This window comes from Pinus tabuliformis, chromosome 5_2 (genome assembly GCF_031772625.1).
Source record: "Pinus tabuliformis cultivar Carrire ecotype Pingquan chromosome 5_2, CPIR1, whole genome shotgun sequence".
Classification (NCBI taxonomy): Eukaryota; Viridiplantae; Streptophyta; class Pinopsida; order Pinales; family Pinaceae; genus Pinus; species Pinus tabuliformis.
In genome coordinates this window covers 429,514,626-429,541,095 of record NC_142306.1, presented here as the reverse complement: position 1 = coordinate 429,541,095, position 26,470 = coordinate 429,514,626, and the positions used below count along the sequence as shown (strand labels likewise).

The following is a 26,470-nucleotide window of genomic DNA, read 5'->3' as shown; positions in this document are numbered from 1 at the left end:
TTATCTTGACGACCATTCAACTAGGCTTATGATAACAATATACCAACTATCCATGACAATACATGAATATCCTGTCAGTGTATGAACTGAAAAAATGTGACAAAGTGATTTGACATTAAAAAAAGCTACCATTGTTCCAGCAACACAGCCCACCCAGACTTGAGCATGAATCAGATGAATTTTTTTTTTATTTTTTATTTTGGTGAATCTTTGCAAAAAAAAATGATGGTAATAAACCATCCTGCCCAAGACCAAGGTACAGCTGTGACTGAACATATAATCCAACTAGAAGTGTGGTAGTGAGACTAGCAACAACACCCACATTGGTAAGGACGACAATAAATTTTATGCCCTTCGCAGAAAATGCTTCAACAAAAGGTTCATTTACACCTAATGATTTGTATGGCATCATGCCTACTATCGCTAAGGAAACATCAATGTAAAAAGCTACACAAGAAAGTAGTCTAACCATTATGCCTATTGGCAAGTCCCTCTGAAGGAAAATATTCAAATCAATACAACAGATGATTAGATAATTTTTCATGAATGTATTGTAGACTAAAATGTTGAAAGAATAACACAATTAATGAAGCAACGTTGTATGTAAGAAATTATATTATCTTCAGCAAAAACGCAAGTGAATATAGACAAATTTGTCTGAACTAATTATATGGTCCTTCATTGCAAACCAATCTAATTATATAGAAACAAACAGAAGTGATTGGCAAAAGCATATATCTATGATACCTTTGGTTTTCTGCATTCTTCAGCAGAATTCGTGACTGCATCAAATCCAACATAAACAAAAGACACCATTGTTGCACCTACAACAACTTATTTGAATCCATTTGGAGTAAAAGGAGTCCAATTGACACATCAACTTCAAAATCACCACTGATAATTACCAGCAGAATGATCGCAATCTTCATCATAGTCATGATGCCATTCACAATGAATGACTCTCTTACAGCTTGACATAGCACAAGGGTTAACACTATCAGCAATATTGGAGCCGAAACATTGATTGACAAAAAGCACCCAAAAAGCTCCATGCCGCCAAGCCATTTAGGGAGATGATTCTTTATAAAAGGGAAGAGTTCCAAAACTGTCACCAAATAACCTGCCAAGCTACGTGCTATGCTAGCAACACCCATATGATAGTCAAGCATCAGTTGACCAAAAATGAGAAATACAGTTAGCTCATTGGGAGTTGAATATGCATATAGATATGCTCCTCCAACAAGTGCACGAAAACGCGATTAGGATTCTACATAGCACAAGGCATTAAGCACACAAGGTGCTCCAGCTGGTATGAAACTAATTATCACTATCCTAACGATATATGCCCATTTACGTTAATGTTAATAAGGTACGCGTATATGGTTTCTTACCCATAACCATGTTTATTTACAATAAGGTGTATTATGGTGTATAATTTTGTAATCATAACTTAGTTATTAAAACCTTTCATATGATGGTAAGGATTATTACCTTCCGACCGACTTTATCTTTTCCAGCTAACTTACCACACACAGTTAAACCATTTTCACAAAAATATAACTCTACGTACTTTACCTCTGATATCTTTATGCCATCTCGAGGTCGGTTGCTATGTACATGGTTTCTTGTAGACCGAACATAAATAAAAAGGGTGCCCTCCACCAATACTAAAAAATAACACTTGTGTAAGCAACGATAATACATTGAAATGCTAGAACGGTGCAATGTTTATAGGAAGAGGAGGTAACCAAATGCGAGTGTGGCCTATCAGTCACAGATCACCTATAATAAAAATGTTTATGTTAAATCAAATCAAACCACAGATGCGGTTCCAAACTTATTTGATTGTATTGAAAACAACTACACCATTTCAGTTTTTGATTCCAATATTATTGCAATAATTAATACATTATTATTGTAGCTTTGTATATAATCCAAGAGTATGGACAGTTTTAAATAATCAATAGAATAGTGTCTTAGGAGTTGGTCATAATTTTAAATGGTTTACAAAACTTTTACTCCTATATATATTCACAGTTCTATTGTATTGTGCTGCTCTATTAGCCAATTCCTTTACACCATCTTGGATATAACTACATAATTCAGATGGTATATAATAATTTAAAGTAGTACCATAGAAAATTTCTTTCACTACAATAAATTTCCATTCTTTTCTGAGGGTAATAGCATTGCTGAGATGTTAAAGTGGATTTGAACATAAATATGAATTCAAGAATCATGGGATGGAAAAGAACTTCATTGGACTTAAGGTTGGTGATCAACTTGTTTAGGTCTAAAAAAATGTCGGCAGAAGCAAGATTGCCGAAGGCACACTTCAAAGCTTCAAGAAGGTTTGTCGAGAGAGGGTCTCAATATGACCACGCTCGTTTTAGAAATGATGTTAAATTTAATACATCCCAATTTTTCTTTCAATTTAATTATTTGATAGGTTAAAAAAAATAGACTAAGAGGGCATGTATAGTGTCATGGTAACCAACATTAACTGATTCTCCAACAAGAGTAAACGAATCAAAGAAACCTCTTTTCTTTAGGTACTTTTAATGGCATAAATATTATACGTTTCTTTGAATGATATCAACATTCATTAACCTCCGGGTAGCTTTCAAGTGAATGCCGAGTAAAATAGCTTACCTGATTGAAAAATCCAACCAAACTCCCTCCAAAAATTGAACAACTTACTATGTTGTCCAATTAAACATTCATTCATTCTGAGGTCTTCTCAAATCTCTATAGTTTAGATAGAGTATTCCATCATTTTATTTATAACTGTAACTGTACATGGAATTTGTATACAGGTAGAGAACAAAACGCAACAATCACTTCATAATATTAAGGATAATGTTCATGAAGATCTCATTTATTATTATGTTTTATTACATATACATGATTATGTAAGTGATAATAATTCAATATTTATTCGCATATATAACCTTCACCTTGATGAATTTATAAGTTACCTTTCATATATTAGGCTCCTCGGGTCATTGTTGTAGCTGTTCTAAGATTCCACCCCATTGATGTACAATGCTCAAGCCCCTCTAACCTTCGATCTCACAACATTGACGAACATCAAGTAGAGATTATTGGCCAATTTTTCTCCTCTGCAAAACCCACATAATTTGTTACCTTCCAATACAGAGGCTACTGCCCCCTGATCCATTCTAGGACTTGTTTAAATGATTGTTGTTGCCATTTCTGTTTGTTACTTCAACTTAGTGGCATGTGCATATAGATTTGGCCCTTTATAAAATTATCAACAAAATCTCTTCTATATCATGAGAGACTAATGAAAAGAGGGGGCTTTACAAAATGCACAAATGAGAATCTGGTCATTTCAGAGGAAGGTTACATTTTTGAAGAGTATATGAAATTTCAAGATTGGTTTTGCGATCATGTGGCACACTAGAAAATGTAGTTGTAATATTAACCACCACTGAGGTGAGCACGAAACTTCATGGGCAATTAAGGCTTTATGTTCTTTCCATATTAATTCAGAAGTCTCAATCCCGCTCTTATCCATTCGTTACTCAGAGATAAGATAACGATATATGGTCATATTTATCCTCAGCTAATCCTCATCTTACCGCCACCAGATAGATACCCCATCTAATGAAAGAAACAACGTTAAAAATTTTGTTAGAAAAGCAAGCCATCATTTTCTTTTACTTGTACACTGAGATAGTCATCATTTTTACCAACGCTTTATAACCATCATACGTTTTTATCCCATGGTAAGCAACATGAAAGCAATGGAATCCAACTTTTGCTACCTTTCCTCAGTGCAATTAGAAACCGTAATCAACCAAGGTTTCGTGTTGGGAAATTTTTCCTTATTTATTCAGTGCATTTCTGCCTTCAGTCCAAAAGCTAGCTGACAAGGGAAAAAATACTCACTTATCCTAATTACTTTCCTCCTTGGCGATAGCTAATGGTTGGTAGAATCTTACTGTGATTCATGATAACTTTTCCCAACATCTCATGTGTGCCTCCCTGCATGTGTTTTTATAGGCTAAATTTTCCAACTGCCTTTAGCTCGACAATCAACATGATCGAAGAGTGTCATATTGGAAGGCAAATGTATGTTTTTGTGCTTTCAAAGGGTGTTGTTTCTAAACCCATCAACATATCTTTCATGGCATGGAGACTAAACAACAATTTCTAACTTCATCGAAAAGTCACGCATGAGTAAAACAACACCTTGATTAACACTATCACTTCGCACAACTGATAAAAATTCCCTTATTTCATCACCTTGATATGGATTCCTTGTATGCACATGCCGAGATACAGGTTAGCCACTATGGTTTATTTCAAAAGCTTCCTGGCTTGCTTCGATTCAGCACGAGGAGGAAGAAATGAAGAACAACGTGCGTTGTTGACATGGCTTCCACGCCAACCCAGTTTTCAATGTGGCAAGGGTCGTGGGGAATGCTTCAATGGAATCAGTTTCTTGCTATTGGAATTCCATTTTCTTACAATATACCTATTGAGGGTGCTGATCATTCTGCATCGTACTCCCACAACAGTGTGTGCCCATGTGTGAATAATATGGAAGATTCTAGCTTATTTAACCTTATATAATGTCTCCACAGTTAGTTATTATATGAGGTAGGGATAAATAAATTTTATTTCCCATAATGATATTAGATGTCCTACATGCGACCAAAGTGAAGAAGACCTTATTGCATCTTTTCGCTCAGAGAAAACAGGTGCATGGGCCTCTTAGAAATTTTTTGAAGGTTGACCAGATTGATCTGTATTATGTTATTGATGGTGAGATTAACTCACAATCTACACTACCTTCTCTTCATAAACATAAAGAGATTAGGATTCTCAACCAATAGGTGCTTCCCGCAACCAAGTATGTCACTGCACTGGAATATGCGAAGTATAGCACAAATGCATTTATATGTACCAAGACTAGTGTTGTAAGAGAAATTCATATTTGTTATTACATAAATTATCTTTTGCGATAGCTTGCACCAGTTTAATGAGGATGAGACATCTCGGCTCACTATATAACCAACATAGTATAATATAGAGTCCAATGACATATGTTCGAAGACGATTCCTCTAACGATTAGGCGTACTAATTCATTGATCTTGACATGCGATTGTAATACAATTAAAATTCCAAATCTTGAACTCTTGTCATCTATATATATATATATATATATATATATTTCTTTATTTTGGTTAATAGTCATATCAGTTTATGGGTTCCTCCATGCTTACTTTAATATTCTATTGTTAGTGCTTTTAATATGTCCAGACTTACACTTAGCCTCCTTATTAAAGTTTGTGGTAATGAGGCCAAGTTAATACTTAAAATTTTCCATACCCTATGGAGGCGTATTGCCCCATAGGGTGTAAGGTTTTAAGTTGCTCTGATACCATTTGTAATGAACCTACTTAGCCTACCTTGGAAATATAGCTCCTAGGCTCCCAATCTGTAAAAATAATTTTCCATTTCATAGTTAAGATGCAATACTGACAAGGGTTATTTTATCCTGACTCTATATCACCCTTTGTAATTATATAACCGACTCCCTAGTTGTTATCATTTTGACTACATAATGGTTCTAGTATGGTCTTTAAAGCCTATCTGTCAAGCTTATGTGTCAAGATATAATACACATGATTCAATAGATGAAGAAAGACTAACCATATTATGAACTTATAAAAATTCCTTCATTAATACACCTATCATAATGGTAGTAATTTCACTCTAGTGTAACTATCATGGCCATACCTCATGATTACAGAATTCCCTGCATAACTAACGAGGCTAGCTTCTATGGATGAAATCTAATGACATCCATGGCATACATAACTGGAACCATTATTTTACATGATTAAATGCATTATTACCTAACATTCCACTTAATCACATATATACTACCCAACTGTCATAGTATGGATAATGAGGATCTAATTTAACATACATGTAAAATTATCATCATTCAATTCCTATGACGAAATACATCATTTCCACAGTGGATGTCAATCATTCCATGCATGTACTAATTTATCTCTTAGAATTAATTAACATAAATAATCTCTAATTGTCATGTGTAAGATTTTCATTTTAACTACTAATGATAGAGTTTGGATTTGAAGTATCCACGTTAATATCAGGATATCACATAATTAATTAGTACAAGCACCTTTACTACACACAAGGTCATATGTTGAATTGATCATAAGTAAGCTAACTTCTACATAACATAGATAAGTAAACTTATGCATGGTTACTTCAAGTAACTTATTAGTTCTTCTCCTGCTTACAGCTTAACCCCACATATACACATATGAACTATCAATTTAACAATATAAAAAGGACATGAATAATCATACATTATTTTCCATGCAAGTAAACTCCGATCAGAATGAAGGAAAAACATCAGTTATTCATAAACAACTAAATATATAACACAAATGGGAAAGAACCACCATACAGAACTGTCGACGCACATGATCCCAAGTAAAACATCACTTTGAGGGAAGAGCACCACCACCCAACCATGAATCACCACTGATTCCCCCCGAGCCAAGGTTCTTGCAAATGATCCGTTGTTCTCAATTGATGAATGCACTGGGTATTTAATACCCTCTTTCACGACTTAGTTTCCATTAGCGATGTCCCGCTTTTATAGATTTTTCCATTTACCTAGGTCTTTTTTGAAAAAGCTCGTCTTCATCTCCCATGGGGCTTTTCGTCATAAAATCTTGCCTTTATCTCCCGCAAAGATTTTATCTTCGATGGATCTATATCTCCCATCCATCCAATAGATATCCAATCCATCCAAGCTTATCTAGAATCACATCTAGAAGCTTTATCATGAAAGATTCATATCTATCCAATTCCACAATGGGATTTGGAAAGAATCTCCTCTCTCTTGGTGCTCCACCCTCCAAGTAATTTTTTTATTAATTTATTTAATAACACATTTGCTTTTTATGTTACATATCACCTAGCTTTCCTCATCTTAGGTTTGGAATAGTTTAACCCACTGTTGTGGCCACCAACAACCCCCCTCCTTATTTAGTATTAGCAATAACACTAGATAAGTGGGGACCCTTAGTAAAAAATTCAAAAAATTCAATTAAGGCTCATATATTGTACTCCTTAAGAAACATCGCATCGCGTGAAGAATGATAGGACATTTCCTTATGAGTAAAAATGATAAACTGCGAGAGTGCGACGTGAATTCCATCGCATCGCATGCTTTAAGAAACGCTCACATTGGAAAACCTTAAAAAATCGCCGATATCCGATATGCGATATCGCATATCGCAATGTCGCATGAAAAACACATAACCATTTAACGATTGTAACAATCTGCGATTTTGCGATAGCGCGATACTGCGATCCGCAATTTTGCGATAGTGCGATACTACGATCCGCGATCTTGCGATAGCGCGATCGAGCAACCTTGTGATAACACATCATAATGAAATTTGCGGTAATGCGATACTGCGATGTTGCGATACGAATCGCAGAAACATTCCATCACAGATTTTCCTCGGCTTAACATTCAAGAAAAGTTTTCCATAAACCAAAAACTGGATACACGCTTTAATGATAATTAATGAGTGATACGCCAGCTGTTAATGAAAGACGGTTTTTGTGTTTTTCGAAGATTCAGTTCACGTCAGGTGGCATGTTTTTGTACATCCGTAGAGTTTAAAGCTTTCCTGTCGATTTTTATTATCATTACTCTCTCCTCATGTGTGAACTACAGGAACAAAAAATAAAAGGCAACACAAAGCAATGTGAAGGAAGCCATGAAAGAAAAGGGTAAAGCTCCAATGCTCAAAGACAGAGAAAATATGCCCTCATAAACGGATACCGCATGCAACAGAGCCGCAGATTCACAGAACGCTGCTGAGCTATCCATTACAGATCTTTCATTCACAACCATGGTTGAATGAGTAGTTGAACAATGCTGATATCAACAGGCGGTTTAACGCTCAAGGTCAAGAGCTCACGAAAGCAGTATTTTTGCAAATTTTGAAGCTTATAACTGGTGAAGGAAAAGGCGCTAAAGGCGAAAAACGCATTAGAGAAGTCGGGATAAAAGAACGGAAGCAGTTTCTGATGCACGATTAGCGCGCATCGCTAAGAAAATTGCTGAAAAAGCAAAGCCTCTAACTGCTCAGTCACTTGTAAGCCCGGAAAATGCAAGAAAGAAATGGTAAAGAACAAACTGGAAACATAAAGCTGAAAGAAAAGGCAAAAGCGATTCGAGGGTTAACCAAGTAGAACTTGGATTATTACTGGGCATACGAGTAAATCCACATAGCCAGAGGATGACTCTCGAGCATATCATTGATTTTTGTTGAAAAGATGGTGCCAGCTCTTATCATTTCTGTTTGCTTAACTCAACCAAAAGCGGAAGACAGTCAGCTGACTCTCCCAGGGAAATACTGAATGCTCTCAACGTTAAGGAGCAAATGCAGAAATAGTTAGATATTAGATTTAATTTTTAGAAATAGTTTTGCTTAGAAAAAGGGCGGTCATTTAAACCGTATCCTGAATCTGTGTAATTAAGTTATTTAGTTAGTAGTATTTAAACCCTTCTCATGCATTTAGAGAAGGGTCCAGAAATTTATCAGAAACTTGTCCTCAGAACATGCACTTTTGCACCCTCAGAGGAGGTTTTGGTGAATGAATGGATCAAGATTTGTTGATGTTTGCATTTGATATCTGCTACTGATGTTGCACTTCTGTACTCTTAGTGGATGTTAGAGCAAGGAGAGATAAATCATTGTTGCTTGAAGCTTATGAGTAGGACTAGTCATAAATGGTACTTTTATCTCTTGACCATTTCTGCTTATATGTTAAAGTGATATACAATTTTTAGTTGTTTATGTATTATTGCATGAATGCTTGAGTTATCATTTGGCACTTTCATACGGTGATAGCTATTTATTTATGCCTAATGTATGAATAGCTTATTATGCGATATGTTTTTCACAACTGTTTCGTTTAACTTTTTATGCGAAGTGGTTCATGTTGATTGATTTCCTTTCTTATAATCGCTGAATGATCTTTATTACCAGTTGTTATTTGAAATCTCTTTAGATCGCATAATAGAAGAATTACATCCCGGGTTAGTATAGATTTAGATGTGTTGTTTATTAGATTACAATAGCATAAAACTAGATTAAAGTTTGAATTAGAATATCTTAGATAGGAACTCTTAAATCAGCAACATCAAATTCTACACACACACACTCATAGATTGGGAAACTGGTCCCATTATCCTCAGTCGGACCCGCTATACCAAACGGATAAGGAGCTGCCAACCAAGGTCCGAACCGGGCGGGTATCCCCCTTGTTGTGGACCCAATTTTCGGGGCTTCAACATATTTGGCACTAGAAGGAGGGCCTGAACTATGAATGGCAAGTAAATCCAAATCTGAATACCATTCTGAGAGTAAATCACCCTCATCATCTCCCCCGACTTCTCCATTACATTTAAATCCAGAGTTAGAAGTCGCTCGAGTATCAACCGCTGCTACACACCCTGATATTTCAGAACAATTTACTGTTGAACTTCCTGAAGTCGAATCCCTTTTTCACAAACTTCAGCGATTTTCCATTTCTCCTTAGAGGTCTGATAAATCTCAAGGCAGCATGACTTCGCAGTACAAGCCTGCTCATCCCCTGACCAGGCTAAAGAGTGAAAAGTTTGACGTCCAGCCAACCGAATTACCTCTTCCCACCAGGAAAAGAGCGAGGAAATCACCTAAAGAGTCTGACAGCGAGACTCTTTCGTCAACATCGTCCATCTCAACTACTTCACCGCGAAGTCAACCATCCACTCCACCACTCCAGATCATCGTCCATCCATCCACTGGAACACCCACTACCCCTCTTCAATCATCTACAATCGTAGTATCCTCATCCTCCCAGCCGCAAGGATCAACTTTTGCACTTTCCTCTGTTAGCAGTTCAACAATGGCCCTGTCTCCATGGAATAACCTTGGGGCAGTCTTAATGCCTGCACCCTTGAGTCAAATACCGGCCCATCTTGAGAAATGGCTGCCTAAATTTAATCCCGAGGCAGGCATGCTAGCAGAAGAGCACATAAACAACTTCATGCTTTCCGTTAATCTCAATGGGGTTACTAATGAAGATGCTGTTGTTCGGCTCTTTCCTTATACTCTGCAAGGAACAGCCGGGTCATGGTACTTTTCATTACCCTCTGGATCCATCACTAGTTGGGACATCTTCCAGGAACAATTCCTAACCAATTTTGGTGATGACAGGTCTACGACAACGTTAATCAATGACCTATCTAATCTTAAAGCCGAAACTAGAGAGCCTATCAAGGATTTCAATTTACGTTTCAACAAAATCTTCAACAAAATTCCTAATGCTTCCCAGCCCAGCAAAGAAGTACGATGTGAATGGTATATCACTGCTCTACCATCGAACATAGCAATCTTCGTGGACAGGGCCAATAAAACAACCTTAGCCGAGAACATGAAGGAAGCAATAGCATTAGAGAAACGAATAATAGCTCTTGAAAAGGAATCCGCGATAGAGGAACGTAAATCCAAAAAAGTCACCTTCAAGGAAGACTCCAAGAAGAAACAAGCAAAAGATCCATTTGATTTGGAAGGATTGTAGAAAGTTCTAAAGACCATGTCCAATGAAATGGTCGACATAAAAAAGCAAGTAGCAGAAACTTCTTCAAAAAAGCCCTACAGAGCTTTTAAAAGAGGTCCTTCAATGGATGCAAAGCCACCCAATGCCATTTCAAATGCTGAATCTGAGGAAGAGGAAGAGGAAATTGCCACTGAAGGGCAGATTGATGACGAAGAAGTTGTGGAATTACAAGGAATGTGGGATTTCATCCTCCCACAAGAAGAAGATCAAGAAGTGTTCCCAGGTAGCACATGAAGCAAAAATCAGCTTGATCCTCCCCAAACTACCCCTAAGCCGAAGAGCACAAGCTCTGCAACAAAGGATAAAGTCGCAACAAAGAAAACGACATCTAAAGCGACTCAAACCAGCCCAGTCCAAACAGATGAAACAACTCCATCTAAAACATTGATAGTGTTAGATGAAATGGAGTACAATATTATAGAAGACATGAAGAAGACTAGGGCCAACATCACCCTTTACGAATTGAGCAAGTTGAAACATCAACAGAAGATAATGATGAAAGAATTACATGCTGTGCCAATTGCACCATTGCCTGCCGCTGTACTTTCCCAAGCTTCCCATAACATGGGAAGACCTCCAACTAACGCGATCAATAAGATTGATCCAAATGACATCGCTCTAATTGGAGGAAGATCAAGATCTCATACTCCCCCGTTTCTCCTTACTTATGAAATCTTCAATAAAAATGTGCACAATTGTTTGGTAGATTCCGGTGCTTCATCAGATATTTTACCCAAATATATATGTGCCAAGTTAAATGTTCAACCACAGAAATCCACTGTGTGCATAGTGCAGCTAGATCGATCTCAAGTCGAAGTGATTGGCGAACTAAATCAAGTAACCATAAGGTTGTCATCCAACCCGAAGGTATGTCAAGTAATTGACATATTAGTTGCTGGCATTCCTGAATTCTATGGCCTAATTCTTAGCAGGGATTGGTCAGAAAAACTTCATGGATACTTCGCAACCGACTGGTCGCACATGTGGCTGCCCTACAATGGTAAACTGAATCAAATAAAATTTGAACGAGAGCTACACCAGAAATACATAGTAACGGAGTTAAAGGGAGAAAATGAACCAGTAGCGTATAACAGCGGCATTATTGGCAATTACTCGGTAGATTCTTTCCTCGGCAATTTCAATGCTCATGCGTCACCCTATTTAGAACACTCTGTCCTGTGCCAATTCGAAAAAATTTCTCGAACAGATAGTTCAAAATGTATCAATTTTTTAGATAAACCTATAAATAAATCTTTGTTTTGGAAATTATTTTTTGATGGTTCTAGATGTAACAAAGGAGCAGGAGCAGGATGTGTTCCGATTAGTCAAGAAGGAGATAAAATCATGCTCACTTGCAGACTCGAATTCGATTGCACAAACAATACAACAGAATAGGAGGCTTTGGTCCAAGGCCTGTACAAAGCAATCGGGTTAAATGTCAAGTATCTTCAAGTTTTAGGAGACTCTGAGATTGTGGTTAAACAAGTACGTAACATTATACATTGCTTATCAGGTCATTTAAAACATTATCAATCCTTAGTACAAGATTTGACTGAGCATTTCATAGTGTTTAATATCTCTTCAATCCCCAGAATCCAAAACGCAAGTGCATACCTTTTGGCTAACGTAGCTTCTAAGCTTATTCCTTCGGAAGATTTTAGTCCAGAGAGATTCTCAATAGAATTAATCTTTAGACCATCCATTCCTGATAACATCACAAATTGGAGAGTATTCAATGACGATCCTGATATTGTAAATTTCCTCACATCTGAAGGATCCTACTCCAATCAAATAATTGACGAAGACCAGAACGATCGACAATTGCAACAAGATAGCACTAATAATGCTATACCTAGGTCGGTGGTCAAGTTAGAGGACTTGTATGATTCGAAAGATCGGTTTAAGAGGTCTACCAATTCAAAACTCCAAAGTTCAACTTTGAACTACGAATTAGTAAACTTAGGGACCAATGCTAAACCACAAAACATTAATATAGGTCTTAGCCTAGCCCCTGAAGAGAAACTAGCGTATATTCATCTTTTGAGACAATATAAAAATGTTTTTGCCTGGAATTATGATGAGCTGAAAACATACGACACTTCCAGCATCCAACATACTATTCCCATGGTCGATAATGAAAAACCTGTCCAACAAAAGCTGAGAAAGATTCACCCCAATTTAGAAAATCAGATAAAAACTGAGCTCAATAAGTTATTGAAAGCCAGAATAATCTTTCCCGTCAGACATTCCAAATGGGTCTCCAATATGGCACCTGTTAGAAAGAAAAACGAAGATATTAGGATTTGCATTGACTTTCGAAACCTTAACAAAGCCTGTCAAAAAGATAATTTTCCTCTACCACCTATGGAACAGATACTGCAGGCAGTGGTGGGCTCAGAATTAATGTCTTTCTTGGATGGATTTTCAGGATACAATCAAGTGTTGGTACATCCTGATGACCAATTGAAAACCACATTCAGGACTAAATGGGGCACATACGCATATCGAAAGATGCCATTTGGTTTGATTAATGCTGGTGCCACATTTCAGAGAGCCATGGAGATTGAATTTAAAGGTTTAGTCAATAAATCTGTAGTAATTTATTTGGATGATATAACAGTGTACTCGAAGAAATGAAGCGACCATCTCAAAGACCTGAAACAAATCTTTCAATGGTGTTTAAGGTATGGAATTTCACTTAACCCAAAGAAATCTTTTTTCGCACTAAGTGAAGGGAAACTTCTAGGATTCATAGTGTCAAACTCCGGTATTCACATTGATCCTGACAGAATCAAAGAAATTTCTGAAATATCCCTACCTCATAACAAAAAGGCCATGCAATATTTCCTTGGTCAGATCAACTTTGTAAAGAGATTCGTTCCAGATTTTTCACGAATCGTGTCTCCTTTGCAAAACATGATTAAAAAGAATTCAAATTTTAAATGGGGCCAAGATGAACATGAAGCATTCAACCTAATCAAACAAGCTATTATTAATGGTCCATCTTTAGCAACTCCGAATTTTTCAGAGCCTTTTATTTTATACACATTTGCCTAAGATAAGTCATATGCTGCGATTCTAACTCAAGCAAATCAAGAAAAAGCGGAAGCTCCAATTGCGTTTTTTAGTTTGAATTTACAGGGTGCTTAACTAAATTATTCAGACGTGGAGAAACAGGCTTATGCTGTTTTCAAAGCGGTCAAATACTTCAGACCTTTCTTACTTAAAACCCATACTAAGATTATAGTACCGTTTCTAGCGGTAAGGAATCTTTTAGTACAGAAGGATGTGGGTGAGAAAAGGGCCAATTCGGTTACTGCCTTACAGGAATATGACATTGAGATCAAACCAGCAAACATTGTAAGAGGTCAAGGCTTCTGCAAAATGCTGGCTGGAGCAGCACGAATTTCTGAAAATCCATCTGAAGAGGTACAAATGTGCGAGGTAAGCCTAAACGATGCAGAATCATTATATGCTGATATCATTTATTATCTTAAGAACGGGTATGCTCCTTCACACCTCGATCATACTAAGAAAAGAGCTCTAAGGTTGAAAGCCAAACAATATCAGCTCATAAATGATATTCTTTTTAGAAAAAAATATGATTCTGTTCTTCTTAGGTGTCTTCAGAAAGCTGAAGCTGAAATTTTTTTGCGGGAACTCCACGATGGGCCGGTAGGCGGACACTATGCTGGAGATTCTACTGCACATAAAATCTTACGCGCAGGATATTACTGGCCCACGTTGTTTAAAGACTCGCACAGTTACGTGAGGAGATGTCAAGTCTCCCAAACTACTGCTGGAAGACAAAAGAAGCCATCCTTGCCACTACAGCCGGTAAACATCAAGCAACCTTTCAGTCAGTGGGGCTTGGACATAATAGGTGAGATCGTTCCTCACTCTTCTAAGCAGCATAGATACATCCTCACAGCAACAGAATATTTTACTAAGTGGGTAGAAGCAGTTCCACTCAAGACAGATAATTCTAAAAATATCATTGAGTTCATAGATCAATTTATCATCACCAGGTTTGGATTGCCATCCGCTTTAATGTTTGATAATGCATCATACTTTTCTGGAAATGCAATGACTGAATTCGCAGTTAAAAGAGGATTCAAACTTAAATGTTCGGCCAATTATTACCCGCAAGGCAATGGGTTAGCTGAGTCCACAAATAAAAACCTAATTAGGATTATTAAAAGAACAGTTGACGAAAATCAAAAGAATTGGCACAAGGCTTTGATATATGCTTTATGGGCAGACCGAATAACGCAAAAAGCTTCTATCAGCACTTCTCCCTTCAACTTAGTTTATGGGAAAGAAGTGGTTCTTCCGACTCACTTAGCAATTTCCTCTTTGTATTTAGTCCAATACATTGATGAAGTACCCACTTCCTCCTTACAACTGAGACAAACGAAAATAATTAAATTAGAAGAACAACGAGAACAGGCTAGGGAAACACATGCTCATGATCAAGCACTAGTAAAATCCTCTTTTGATTCAAACATAATGATCAGAAAAGACTTTCAGATGGGAGATTTAGTTTTAAAGTGGGACAAGGCTCATGAAAAAAAGGGCAAACATACAAAATTTCAAAGGATGTGGCTTGGTCCTTTTCAAATTGTAGAAGTCATAGGTCCATCAACATTTGTGTTACAGGATTTAGTAGGTAGAAGGGATCCCTTGCCTGTTAATGGACAAATTCTCAAGAAATATTTTCCATAGAAGATTATTCTTCTATTTTTGTAGAATAGTTGTTATTCTTTTTTCATAATAAAACCAGTTGTGAGTTGTTACATTAGGCATTTACGAAAAAGATACCAATTCTCTTTCAAATTTTGAACTTTTCGCTTGTATAAATATAAAATATTTTGGAAAACTGATCTTTATTATTGATAGATATAGTTAAAAACTTTAGTCTAGATATGATACTAGTTTCAACTTAAACAAAGTTTGATGAAAACAACCTTTAGTGAAGAAATTGTTTTATCTCAGTACAATGAAAGGTATCAATAACAAAATAAAGATTCTCTGTAGAACAGCTGTTTCCAAAAACTCTATTATTGTCGTCCAGAGCTATCTTAAGGAAACAATGACTTCCTCCCTGCTAAGGAAATCACAACTTTCAGAGGAATGATCCAAGGATACCCTTTATCTTGAAGAATGAGAGGTCTCATCACGAGCCGGCTTATCATTATCACAGATATTATAACTTGCTAACTTTGCCAATACTATACACCACAACAGGGCAATGACTCAAGATTGTTGCAATCAAAAGACAAGGGGTCTCATCACGAGCCAGCTTGTTCAGCAAAGTTATAAATCAAGTGAATGACTGTGTCATAATTTGGCTACCACACCAAGACATTGTTCTTTAAGAATAAAAATAAAATCAAAGCAATAAGTGTGGATATGTATTTTTCTTTGAAAGTTGTAGGCCACCTAAAGTAGGATACAGGATCATTGCTGGGTAACAGGTAACCCTGTCGAGGCTATAAACGCCTGCTGGTAGGAGAGGCTCTACCTACGACAAATGAGCATATTTAAAAATTGGTTTACAGAGGAGACTTTATTTTATCTTTACAAGACCAGGTAATGGCTAATGTAAATACAAGGACTATCCTGAGGAAGAAAATAATCAAAGTAGAAAATGGTTGAAACAAAATATCATTGAAGGTTTAGAGCATAATGTACTTTATCTTTCCATAATAAAGTTTAATTTTCTGAAAAATTTTCTGTTTTGGAAATTTGAAAAATTCAATAGAAAAGCAGAGATAACTGGTTCTTCCAAGTGAATCGCCAATTGTTGTGGCCACCAACAACCCCCCTCCTTATTTAGTATTAGAAATAACACTAGATAAGTGGGGACCCTTAGTAAAAAGTTCAAAAAATTCAATTAAGGCTCATATATTTTACTCCTTAAGAAACATCGCATTGCGCGAAGAATGATAGGAAATTTCCTTATGACTAAAAATGATAAACTGCGAGAGTGCGACACGAATTCCATTGCATCGCATGCATTAAGAAACGCTCACATTGGAAAACCTTAAAAAATCGCCGATATCCGATATGCGATATTGCATATCGCATATCGCAATGTCACATGAAAAACACATAACCCTTTAACGATTGTAACAATCTGCGATTTTGCGATAGCGCGATACTGCGATCCGTGATTTTGCGATAGCGCGATACTGCGATCCACGATCTTATGATAGCGCGATCGAGCAACCTTGCGATAACACATCATAATGAAATTTGCGGTAATGCGATACTGTGATGTTGCGATATGAATCGCAGAAAAATTCCATCGCATATTTTCCCCGGCTCAACATTCAAGAAAAGTTTTCCATAAACCAAAAACTGGATACACGCTTTAATGATAATTAATGAATGATACACCAGTTGTTAATGAAAGATGGTTTTTGTGTTTTTCGAAGAGTCAGTTCATGTCAGGTGGCATGTTTTTGTACATCCGTAGAGTTTAAAGATTTCCTGTCGATTTTTATTATCATTACTCTCTCCTCATGTGTGAACTGCAGGAACGAAAAATAGAAGGTAACACAAAGCAATGTGCAAGAAGCCATGAAAGAAAAGGGTAAAGCTCCAATGCTCAAAGACAGAGAAAAGATGCCCTCATAAACGGATACCGCATGCAACAGAGCCGCAAATTCACAGAACGCTACTGAGCTATCCATTACAGATCTTTCATTCACAGCCATGGTTGAATGAGTAGTTGAACAATGCTGATATCAACAGGCGGTTTAACGCTCAAGGTCAAGAGCTCGCGAAAGAAGTATTTTTGCAAATTTTGAAGCTTATACCTAGTGAAGGAAAAGGCGCTAAAGGTGAAAAACGCATTAGAGAAGCTCGGATAAAAGAACGGAGGCAGTTTCCGATGCGCGATTAGCGTGCATCGCTAAGAAAATTGCTCAAAAAGCAAAGCCTCTAACTGCTCAGTCACTTGTAGGCCCGGAAAATGCAAGAAAGCAATGGTAAAGAACAAACTGGAAACATAAAGCTGAAAGAAAAGGCATAAGTGATTCAAGGGTTAACCAAGTAGAACTTGGATTATTACTGGGCATACGAGTAAATCCACATAGCCAGAGGATGACTCTCGAGCATATCATCGATTTTTGCTGAAAAGATGGTGCCAACTCTTATCATTTCTGTTTTCTTAGCTCAACCAAAAGTGGAAGACAGTCAGCCGACTCTCCCAGGGAAATACGCATTAAGGAGCAAATGCAGAAATAGTTAGATATTAGATTTATTTTTTAGAAATAGTTTTGCTTAGAAAAAGGGCGGTCATTTAAACCGTATCCTGAATCTGTGTAATTAAATTATTTAGTTAGTAGTATTTAAACCCTTCTCATGCATTTAGAGAAGGGTCCAGAAATTTATCAAAAGCTTGTCCTCAGAACATGCACTTTTGCACCCTCAGAGGAGGTTTTGGTGAATGAATGGATCAAGATTTGTTGATGTTTGCATTTGATATCTGCTACTGATGTTGCACTTCTGTACTCTTAGTGGATGTTAGAGCAAGGAGAGATAAATCATTGTTGCTTGAAGCTTATGAGTAGGACTAGTCATAAATGGTACTTTTATCTCTTGACCATTTCTGCTTATATGTTAAAGTGATATACAGTTTTTTGTTGTTTATGTATTATTGCATGAATTCTTGAGTTATCATTTGGCACTTTTGTACAACAATGTAAACTTTGAAACGGGAACTGATACTGTTACCCGTTTCGTAGAGGTAGCAAAAAAATGACCCGATTTTCAAAAGTGGTGATGCAGAATACACATGTTTTTTTTAGAACATGGTTTTTGGAACTTTAATTTTTTTTCATGTTCAAGGATGAAATCAAGTTTTAGAATGGTAGTGATTTTCATGCTGATTTTAAAAAGTGAGTATTCTGTATCACACCCTTTTTTTAAAAGACCTATTTTTTGACTTTTAATTTTCTAGTGTGTGAAATGTAAAAAATTATTTTCTAAATTTGATAGTTTTTGAAGTCGTCATTTTATTCATATTTTCTTGTTCTCTATCTTAATTTTTTTTTTTTTTTTAGGGGGGTTTTATTGTTTTGCGTTTTTAAATTAGAAAGTCGATAGTTTGAATTTTAGATAATCTACATATTTATACATCCTTAATTAATTTTTCAATCCACATGAAATAATTGTTTCTAAAAAACAATATTTTTTAACAATGGACATAAAAATAACCATTTTTAACATAAATATAACAAAAAAACTAAACATTTTGATAATATTTTGCTAGAATTAACATGTCAAAATCACAATTTTTATACAAAAATATTAACTAAAAATGGTCAAATAATAGTTTTTTTTATGAATTTCATGTCAAAAAAATAATAATAACAACTTTTTTTTTCAAAAAATAATAATTAACTTAAAAATCAATGCGAAAATCACAGTTGTGCTCTCTCTTTCTTTCACATACCTTCCCCCACCTCCCACCCTTACCTAGACTAACCCTACCAATGAATATATTAAAATAAACACCGTCCTCTTGAATATGAGATATTTAAATGATTAAGTTTCTAAAATGAAAAAGAGAAGACATTTATTTATTTATTAATTCATGCATGATTTTAATTGTTTACATTTAAGTGGTTACTTTTTTTTTATATTTGTGAATATCAAATTCAATATTAATCACATAAGAATACAAAATAAACTTATATGTAATAATTTATTTAACAACAATTAAATAAAAGAAATTATAATCTATTTAAATTCTAACTAAAATATAACTAACTATATACAAAGGGTTTATATGAAGAAATAAAATAAAACAAAAACTATATTTAAATAACACCCTTAATGCATATAAATGATTATATAATAAAATTAATCAAAGAAGAAAAGGCGGTCGCATTAATGCATAAGAATTAAACACTTGATGCTTGACTATAAAAGTCTGACATGGGATTGGGCCGTCAAACGACAAATCACTTCTCACCTCAATCACTTTAATAGAAGGCACAAACGTGCAACCAACCGTTAGATTTGAAGGCATTCTCATTTGTTTGTCAAAAATATTTTCTATTGTGCTGTGAATATTTCAAAAAATTTCGAAATTTTTCGCGATCTGTTTTTTCAATCTTTTTCAACATTTTTGTTTCTTATTCATAATCGTGGTATAGCTGAATATTTACAAAATTATCAGCACGCCCGGGCCGCCCCGCCCCGCTCGACCGGCGGCGGGTCGATTCCCGAATCGACCCGCTGCCGGTCAGGCGGGGCGGGGCCCTGGGGGTGGCGCTGCGGGCGCGCAGCGACACCCCCGGGCTGCCCCGCCCCGCCCGACCGGCGGCGGGTCAATTCTCGGAATCGACCCACCGCCGGTCGGGCGGGGCGGGGCGGCCCGGGGGTGGCGCTGCGCCCACGATCACCGAAAATAAAGAAATTTCTGAAATGCAGTCACAGATGACATAGGATTTGGGAACATTACTAGGACCCTCCGTGATTGCCTTGGCCATTATGTCGCAAATTTTGCTTATCTGCCATGCCTCATGATACCAGCTATCGGTGAACCTGCCAATGGTAAAAACTTGAATTAAGATTTGTTTCTAAAGTCCACTTAGTAATCATAGTTTTCGAAATTTATTTTCACCCTGCTCTACCTTCAACACAAATCAAGTCCACTTAGTAATCATAGTTTTCGAAATTTATTTTCACCCGGCTCTACCTTCAACACAAATAAACACCGAGGATTCTTTGATCTAAACATTTATTTGATTGTATAGAAGGCCCGCCTCCGCGCACGATCATATTTCATAAGCTTTTCTATCTAAAAAAGTAAGTGTTTGACAAGCCACCCATGACATAATTTATTTTTTAAACACCACTATCATTAGTTAACATTAAAGTGTCAAGTACTCACCAGGCAAATTTGGACTCATCAATTTGAGAACAATAGTCCAAGGAGTAAGCCACTATTATTGCTGTTGCTACACGCTTCACCCCTCTCCACAACCCAAGCTTTTGATCAAACTGCTTAATATATTGTGCCACGCGAAACATCTCCCATAAGATAGACAAGTCGTCCATTCGGTTGGCAGAAATAGTTTGGAATCTCTCCAAAATATCCGCCAACGCATGAAGACCTGCAACAGCCCATTGTGCCTCCTCTATATCCTTCAGCAAACCGTGAATGACGATCGCCCGCTTATCTTCTTTTTCAGGATGACGAGAAATGGTTTCTTTCTGAAAACCATAAAAACAGAATTTAGATCAAATATTTGACATAGAAGTTGGAGATGATCCAACAATGAATTTCATGTTCGAACCAAAAAGTAATTAATGGTTGTCGCAAAAATGGAGAGGCTTAATACGCACAAACCAATCGTCGCTTATTCCCTCTGATAGGAGATTCTTTAACCTACAGAAGCCTCTTGAAGTTGGCCAAGTCACACTTGGCAAAGACCGCTTTTTCCCCTCCTATTAGAAAATAAGAAATGGAAAAATCATTATGTGAATAAAAAATAATATGATTCAGAAAATTTAGGATAGGTACTAAAGAAAGCGATCAACCTTGTTGAATCTAAAAGCCTGAGAAAGTTCCATTCCCCATAACTCAGATATGTACTCTCGCAAACTCTCGAAATAGGCATCCACATTTTGTAGCTCAACGGCTGCAGCGGCCATTGTTTGCAGGTTCTGAATAAGGCTGTCGAAGACGTCGGGGTCCTCATCATGCATTTCTTTTCCTCCTCCTTCGATATCATTCATTATTGACTTTATTGACTCCAGATTTTTTCCTCCTAAAGCTGCAACCACTTTCCCAGCCCTGTCCATGAAGGCCATGGATCCGTACATGCCTTCCTCGTCATCTTGAAAAGAATGTAACAGAAATTTCAGTTCACTACCCTCCATTCTATTAATTTCTTCTTCCAAATGGCATAAACGTAGTGAAAATCTCACAATTTCATTCTCCGATAATTTCAGCGAAGACATCCCCTCGATCTCAGCTGTATTTTTCAAAGGATAATAATAATCCTTCTTAATATTGTTAGTGAATTTAAAACTTTCCATTCTTCTACATCCCAAATGAATAATGTGAATGCGGTCCCGCTGCTGCTGCTCCAATGCATTCCACATGGAATATATGACCTGCTCATCATCCCCTCCTCTATATAAGCATATCAATTTTCCTGGAAGCATTAACTTTTGCACCTAGCCAAAAACAACAAGAAGAATATAATTAAAAAAAATGACCAGTTATTTATTCATCATCATTTTTTTATGTTAAAATATATAATAAAAAATTAAATAAAGTTATTAACCTGGGCTGAGACACTTTCCGAGTGGTTGAAAAGGAACTCTAAAGTCGACATATTCTTTGGTTGTTCCCATTCTTCTTTAAGGAATATATAAGGTCTATACACACTAATTCTCCCGTTTGGATCTATGATCCAGTTTATAGTTGGATACCATTTTTCACATTCATCAGGCTCTTCCCACCCACAGTGTTTCTCAAAAAAGATCTTGACTGCTCTTGTTATCACTGTCCATGAATTTTGGAGGACAAGCCAAGGAACTTGTCTTGAAAACTGCTTATACACATCGATTACATCACATTTCTCTAGGTGCACAATAGGAATTGATATAATTTCAAGGTCAACTTTCTCTTTCTCCATAAAATACATTTCGTTCCAAAACGGATGGTTAATTTCACATGTCCATTTTCTGTAAGGCCACATTTCTACAAGAATAGTTTTCCCTTCCAATTTGTCAACGCCACAAGTAGTTTTCCGTTCTGAATTTTCCGTTGGATCCTACAAAAGTCACACCAACAAAACAAACGAGCACAACGCCAATAGTATAACACGCACAATAAGTAAAATGAAGTTTAATCAATTTTTAAGTGAAGTAAAAGATATTATTGCTTTGGATAGATAGACCAGTAGTAACTAATTTTCCAGTTGGATCCAACAATAGTCACACCAACAAAATAAACGGGCGCGATGAATGAAGTAAAGTTGAAAATTGTTACCCAAAGTAAAAAATTGCGTTATTCGGTTTGAAGTTAAAATTTTCTTTATTCAGTAGACGTGAGTAGAATTAATTAAAAAATCAAATTAAATAGATTGTAAGATCGAGACATTCAAAGGGTGACCAAAGTTAACGGCTGAATGTGCGGAACTGTATAAGGAAGGCTAAAGCCTTTGGGGTATTCGTACCTTTTGTGATGACTCATTCTTTTGAAAGACCGAAGTGGTTTCGTCCCCCTCAGGTGCAAACAATTCTATTAACAATTCCATATTACTCTCTTGATTTGTTTCTGCGAGCTGCTTCAACCGTAGGTATCTCCGTGAGTTACACACCACAAATTCCTCCAATTCACCTTTTGTCAAAAATCTCCAACCAAAAAAAGGAGCATAGTTATACAATCAAATAAATGTTTAGATCAAAGAATCCTCGACGTTGATTTGTGTTGAAGGTAGAGCCGAGTGAAAATAAATTTCGAAAACTATGATTACTAAGTGGACTTGATTTGTGTTGAAGGTAGAGTCGGGTGAAAATAAATTTCGAAAACTATGATTACTAAGTGGACTTTAGAAACAAATCTTAATTCAAGTTTTTACCATTGGCAGGTTCACCGATAGCTGGTATCACGAGGCATGGCAGATAAGCAAAATTTGCGACATAATGGCCAAGGCAATCACGGAGGGTCCTAGTAATGTTCCCAAATCCTATGTCATCTGTGACTGCATTTCAGAAATTTCTTCATTTTGGGTGATCGTGGGCGCAGCGCCACCCCCGGGCCGCCCCACCCCGCCCGACCGGCGGCGGGTCGATTCCGGATCGTGGGCGCAGCGCCACCCCCGGGCCGCCCCGCTCCGCCCGACCGGTGGCGGGTCGATTCCGGGAATCGACCCGCCGCCGGTCGGGCGGGGCGGGGCGGCCCGGGCATGCTGATAATTTTGTAAATATTCAGCTATACCACGATTATGAATAAGAAACAAAAATGTTGAAAAAAATTGAAAAAACGGATCGCGAAAAAGTTCAGAATTTTTTGAAATATTCACAGCACAATAGAAAATATTTTTGAAAAACAAATGAGAATGCCTTCAAATTTAACGGTTGGTTGCACGTTTGTGCCTTCTATTAAAGTGATTGAGGTGAGAAGTGATTCGTCGTTTGACGACCCAATCCCATGTCGGACTTTTATAGTCAAGCATCAAGTGTTTAATTCTTATGCATTAATGTGACCGCCTTTTCTTCTTTGATTAATTTTATTATATAATCATTTATATGCATTAAGGGTGTTATGTAAATACAGTTTTTGTTTTATTTTATTTCTTCATATAAACCCTTTGTATATAGTTAATTATATTTTAATTAGAATTTAAATAGATTATAATTTCTTTTATTTAATTGTTGTTAAATAAATTATTACATATAAGTTTATTTTGTATTCTTATGTGATTAATATTGAATTTGATATTCACAAATATAAAAAAAAAGTAACCACTTAAATGTAAACAATTAAAATCATGCATGAATAAATAAATAAATAAATGTCTTCTCTTTTTCATTTTAGAAACTTAATCATTTAAATATCTCATATTCAAGAGGAGGGTGTTTATTTTAATATATTCATTGGTAGGGTTAGTGTAGGTAAGGGTGGGGGGTGGGGGAAGGTAGGGGGTAGGGGTAAGGGTAGGGCGGAGGGGGGTAGGGTGCGAGGCCCATGGGGCCAGCGTTAAGGAAAGGGGGGAGGAGTTGAGATTGGAGGGGAATGGGAGTTAGGGGGTGGGCTTATGGGGAGGAGAGTTGTGGGGTAGGGAAGGAAGAGTTTGGGAAATGGTGCATGGGTGGGTGATTTGGGGGTAGCAAGGGCTGGCGCATGGGTAGGGCAGAAGGGGGAAGAGGGCATGGGTGAATGGGAAAGATCGGTAATGGGTTGGGGGAAGGGGGCACGACGACGGCCTACCCACGGTTATTGGGTGATTGAGTTTGAATAATTGTTTAAGATAGTTTATATAACTGATGTATGCAGCGTATCTTCAAATAAAATTAATGTTTTCCATATTGTGTTAAATGAAAAGTTATGAAGCATTTTTATGTTGTTGGATTATGTCTTAAGTATGATAAATTTTATTGTTTAAATATCTACAATGCAATATCAAATTAGAGATATAATGTATGTTTTATTCAGTATACAAATAAAGACTTTTGAATTTATTCAGTGATATAATTTGTTCATAATGTCATGTTTTGTTAGTTTTATAGTTGAAAAAATCTCAATTTCTTTTGTATCTAGCATGTTGTGGTTGAAAACATGTTAAATTTATACTTAGGAAAGAAAAATGATATTCTACCAGTAACATTAATGTGTTTTTTCCTTAAAATTTAACTTTGTTTGAGACATAAAAAATTGGTTTTATTGGCATTTTTTAAAAAGTTTGAAAATTGACCCTAAAAAAAAAAATCATTATTCCAGTATCAACACTTTCGTTTTGAAGCTATATTTTGCACGAAAATTTGGTAGTAAATTTCGTAGTCACTGCCATTTTTAAAACACGTCCAAAATTGACACCTAAAAAAAAAAACATCGTTCCAGTATACACACTTTTCGTTTTTAGCACTGTTTTTTATGTTTTTTTGGGGTTTTTTGGCCAGAGTTCCCGTTTTGAGTTTATAGTTCCCGTTTCAAAGTTTACATTGTTTGTAAGGTGATAGCTATTTATTTATGCCTAATGTATGAATAGCTTATTATGCGATATATTTTTCACAATTGTTTCGTCTAACTTTTTATGCGAAGTGGTTCATCTTGATTGATTTCCTTTCTTATAATCGTTGAATGATCTTTATTACCAGTTGTTATTTGAAATCTCTTTAGATCGCATAATAGAAGAATTACATCTCGGGTTAGTATAGAATTAGATGTGTTGTTTATTAAATTACAATATCATAAAATTAGATTAAAGTTTGAATTAGAATATCTTAGATAGGAACTCTTAAATCAGCAACATCAAATTCTACACACACACACTCTTAGATTGGGAAACTAGTCCCATTATCCCCAGTTGGACCCGCTCTACCAAACGGATAAGGAGCTGCCAACCAAGGTCCGGACCGGGTGGGTATCCCCCTTGTTGTCGACCCGATTTTCGGGGCTTCAACACCCACAAAGGAGGGTATCACACCTAGCTTTCCTATGCTTAGGTTTACAATCATTTAACACACAAGGGAGGATATGACACCTAGCTTTAACTCAGATTAGGTTTTCAATAATTTAGCACAAAATGGAAGGGTGTTACAATGGCTACTCCACCTGGACCGAAGACCGGGCACAAATGTGTTCCACTTCACCTTCCATGTCTATGATCCCCTACAAAATATCATCCATTTACTCCACTCAGACAACCTACTCCCTAGATGGCCCCTAGGCCCAGCTCCAAGGCTATCACACCCTTTAGAATGAAGGAAGCGCCTAAACCTCACCCCCACTCTTAGCTATTCCATCTCACCTAAGAGGGTGCACTCACCCCATACCCACAACAACCATAAGCACTATCAACATGCCATATATTACTCAAATTTCCACCAACCCTTGCAGGAGTCCTTGACAGAGACTCCTATGAAAGAGGTCTACCCAATTCTACCTCTCCAAACCCCCAAAACCATATTTTGTCTTTGAGCATCACCCTTGTAGTAAATAAATAGGACTAGGACCACCAGACATTGACTAGAACCATAAAAAAATTGATAATTAAAATCGAAGGATGAACC

The 26,470-nt window shown here is 36.7% G+C and overlaps 1 pseudogene; it reads right to left on the bottom strand.

The window, feature by feature from the left end:
• LOC149159446 (cationic amino acid transporter 9, chloroplastic-like) lies at positions 1 to 21,010 on the bottom strand (annotated as a pseudogene).
• Positions 21,011 to 26,470: the final 5,460 nt, after the last annotated feature.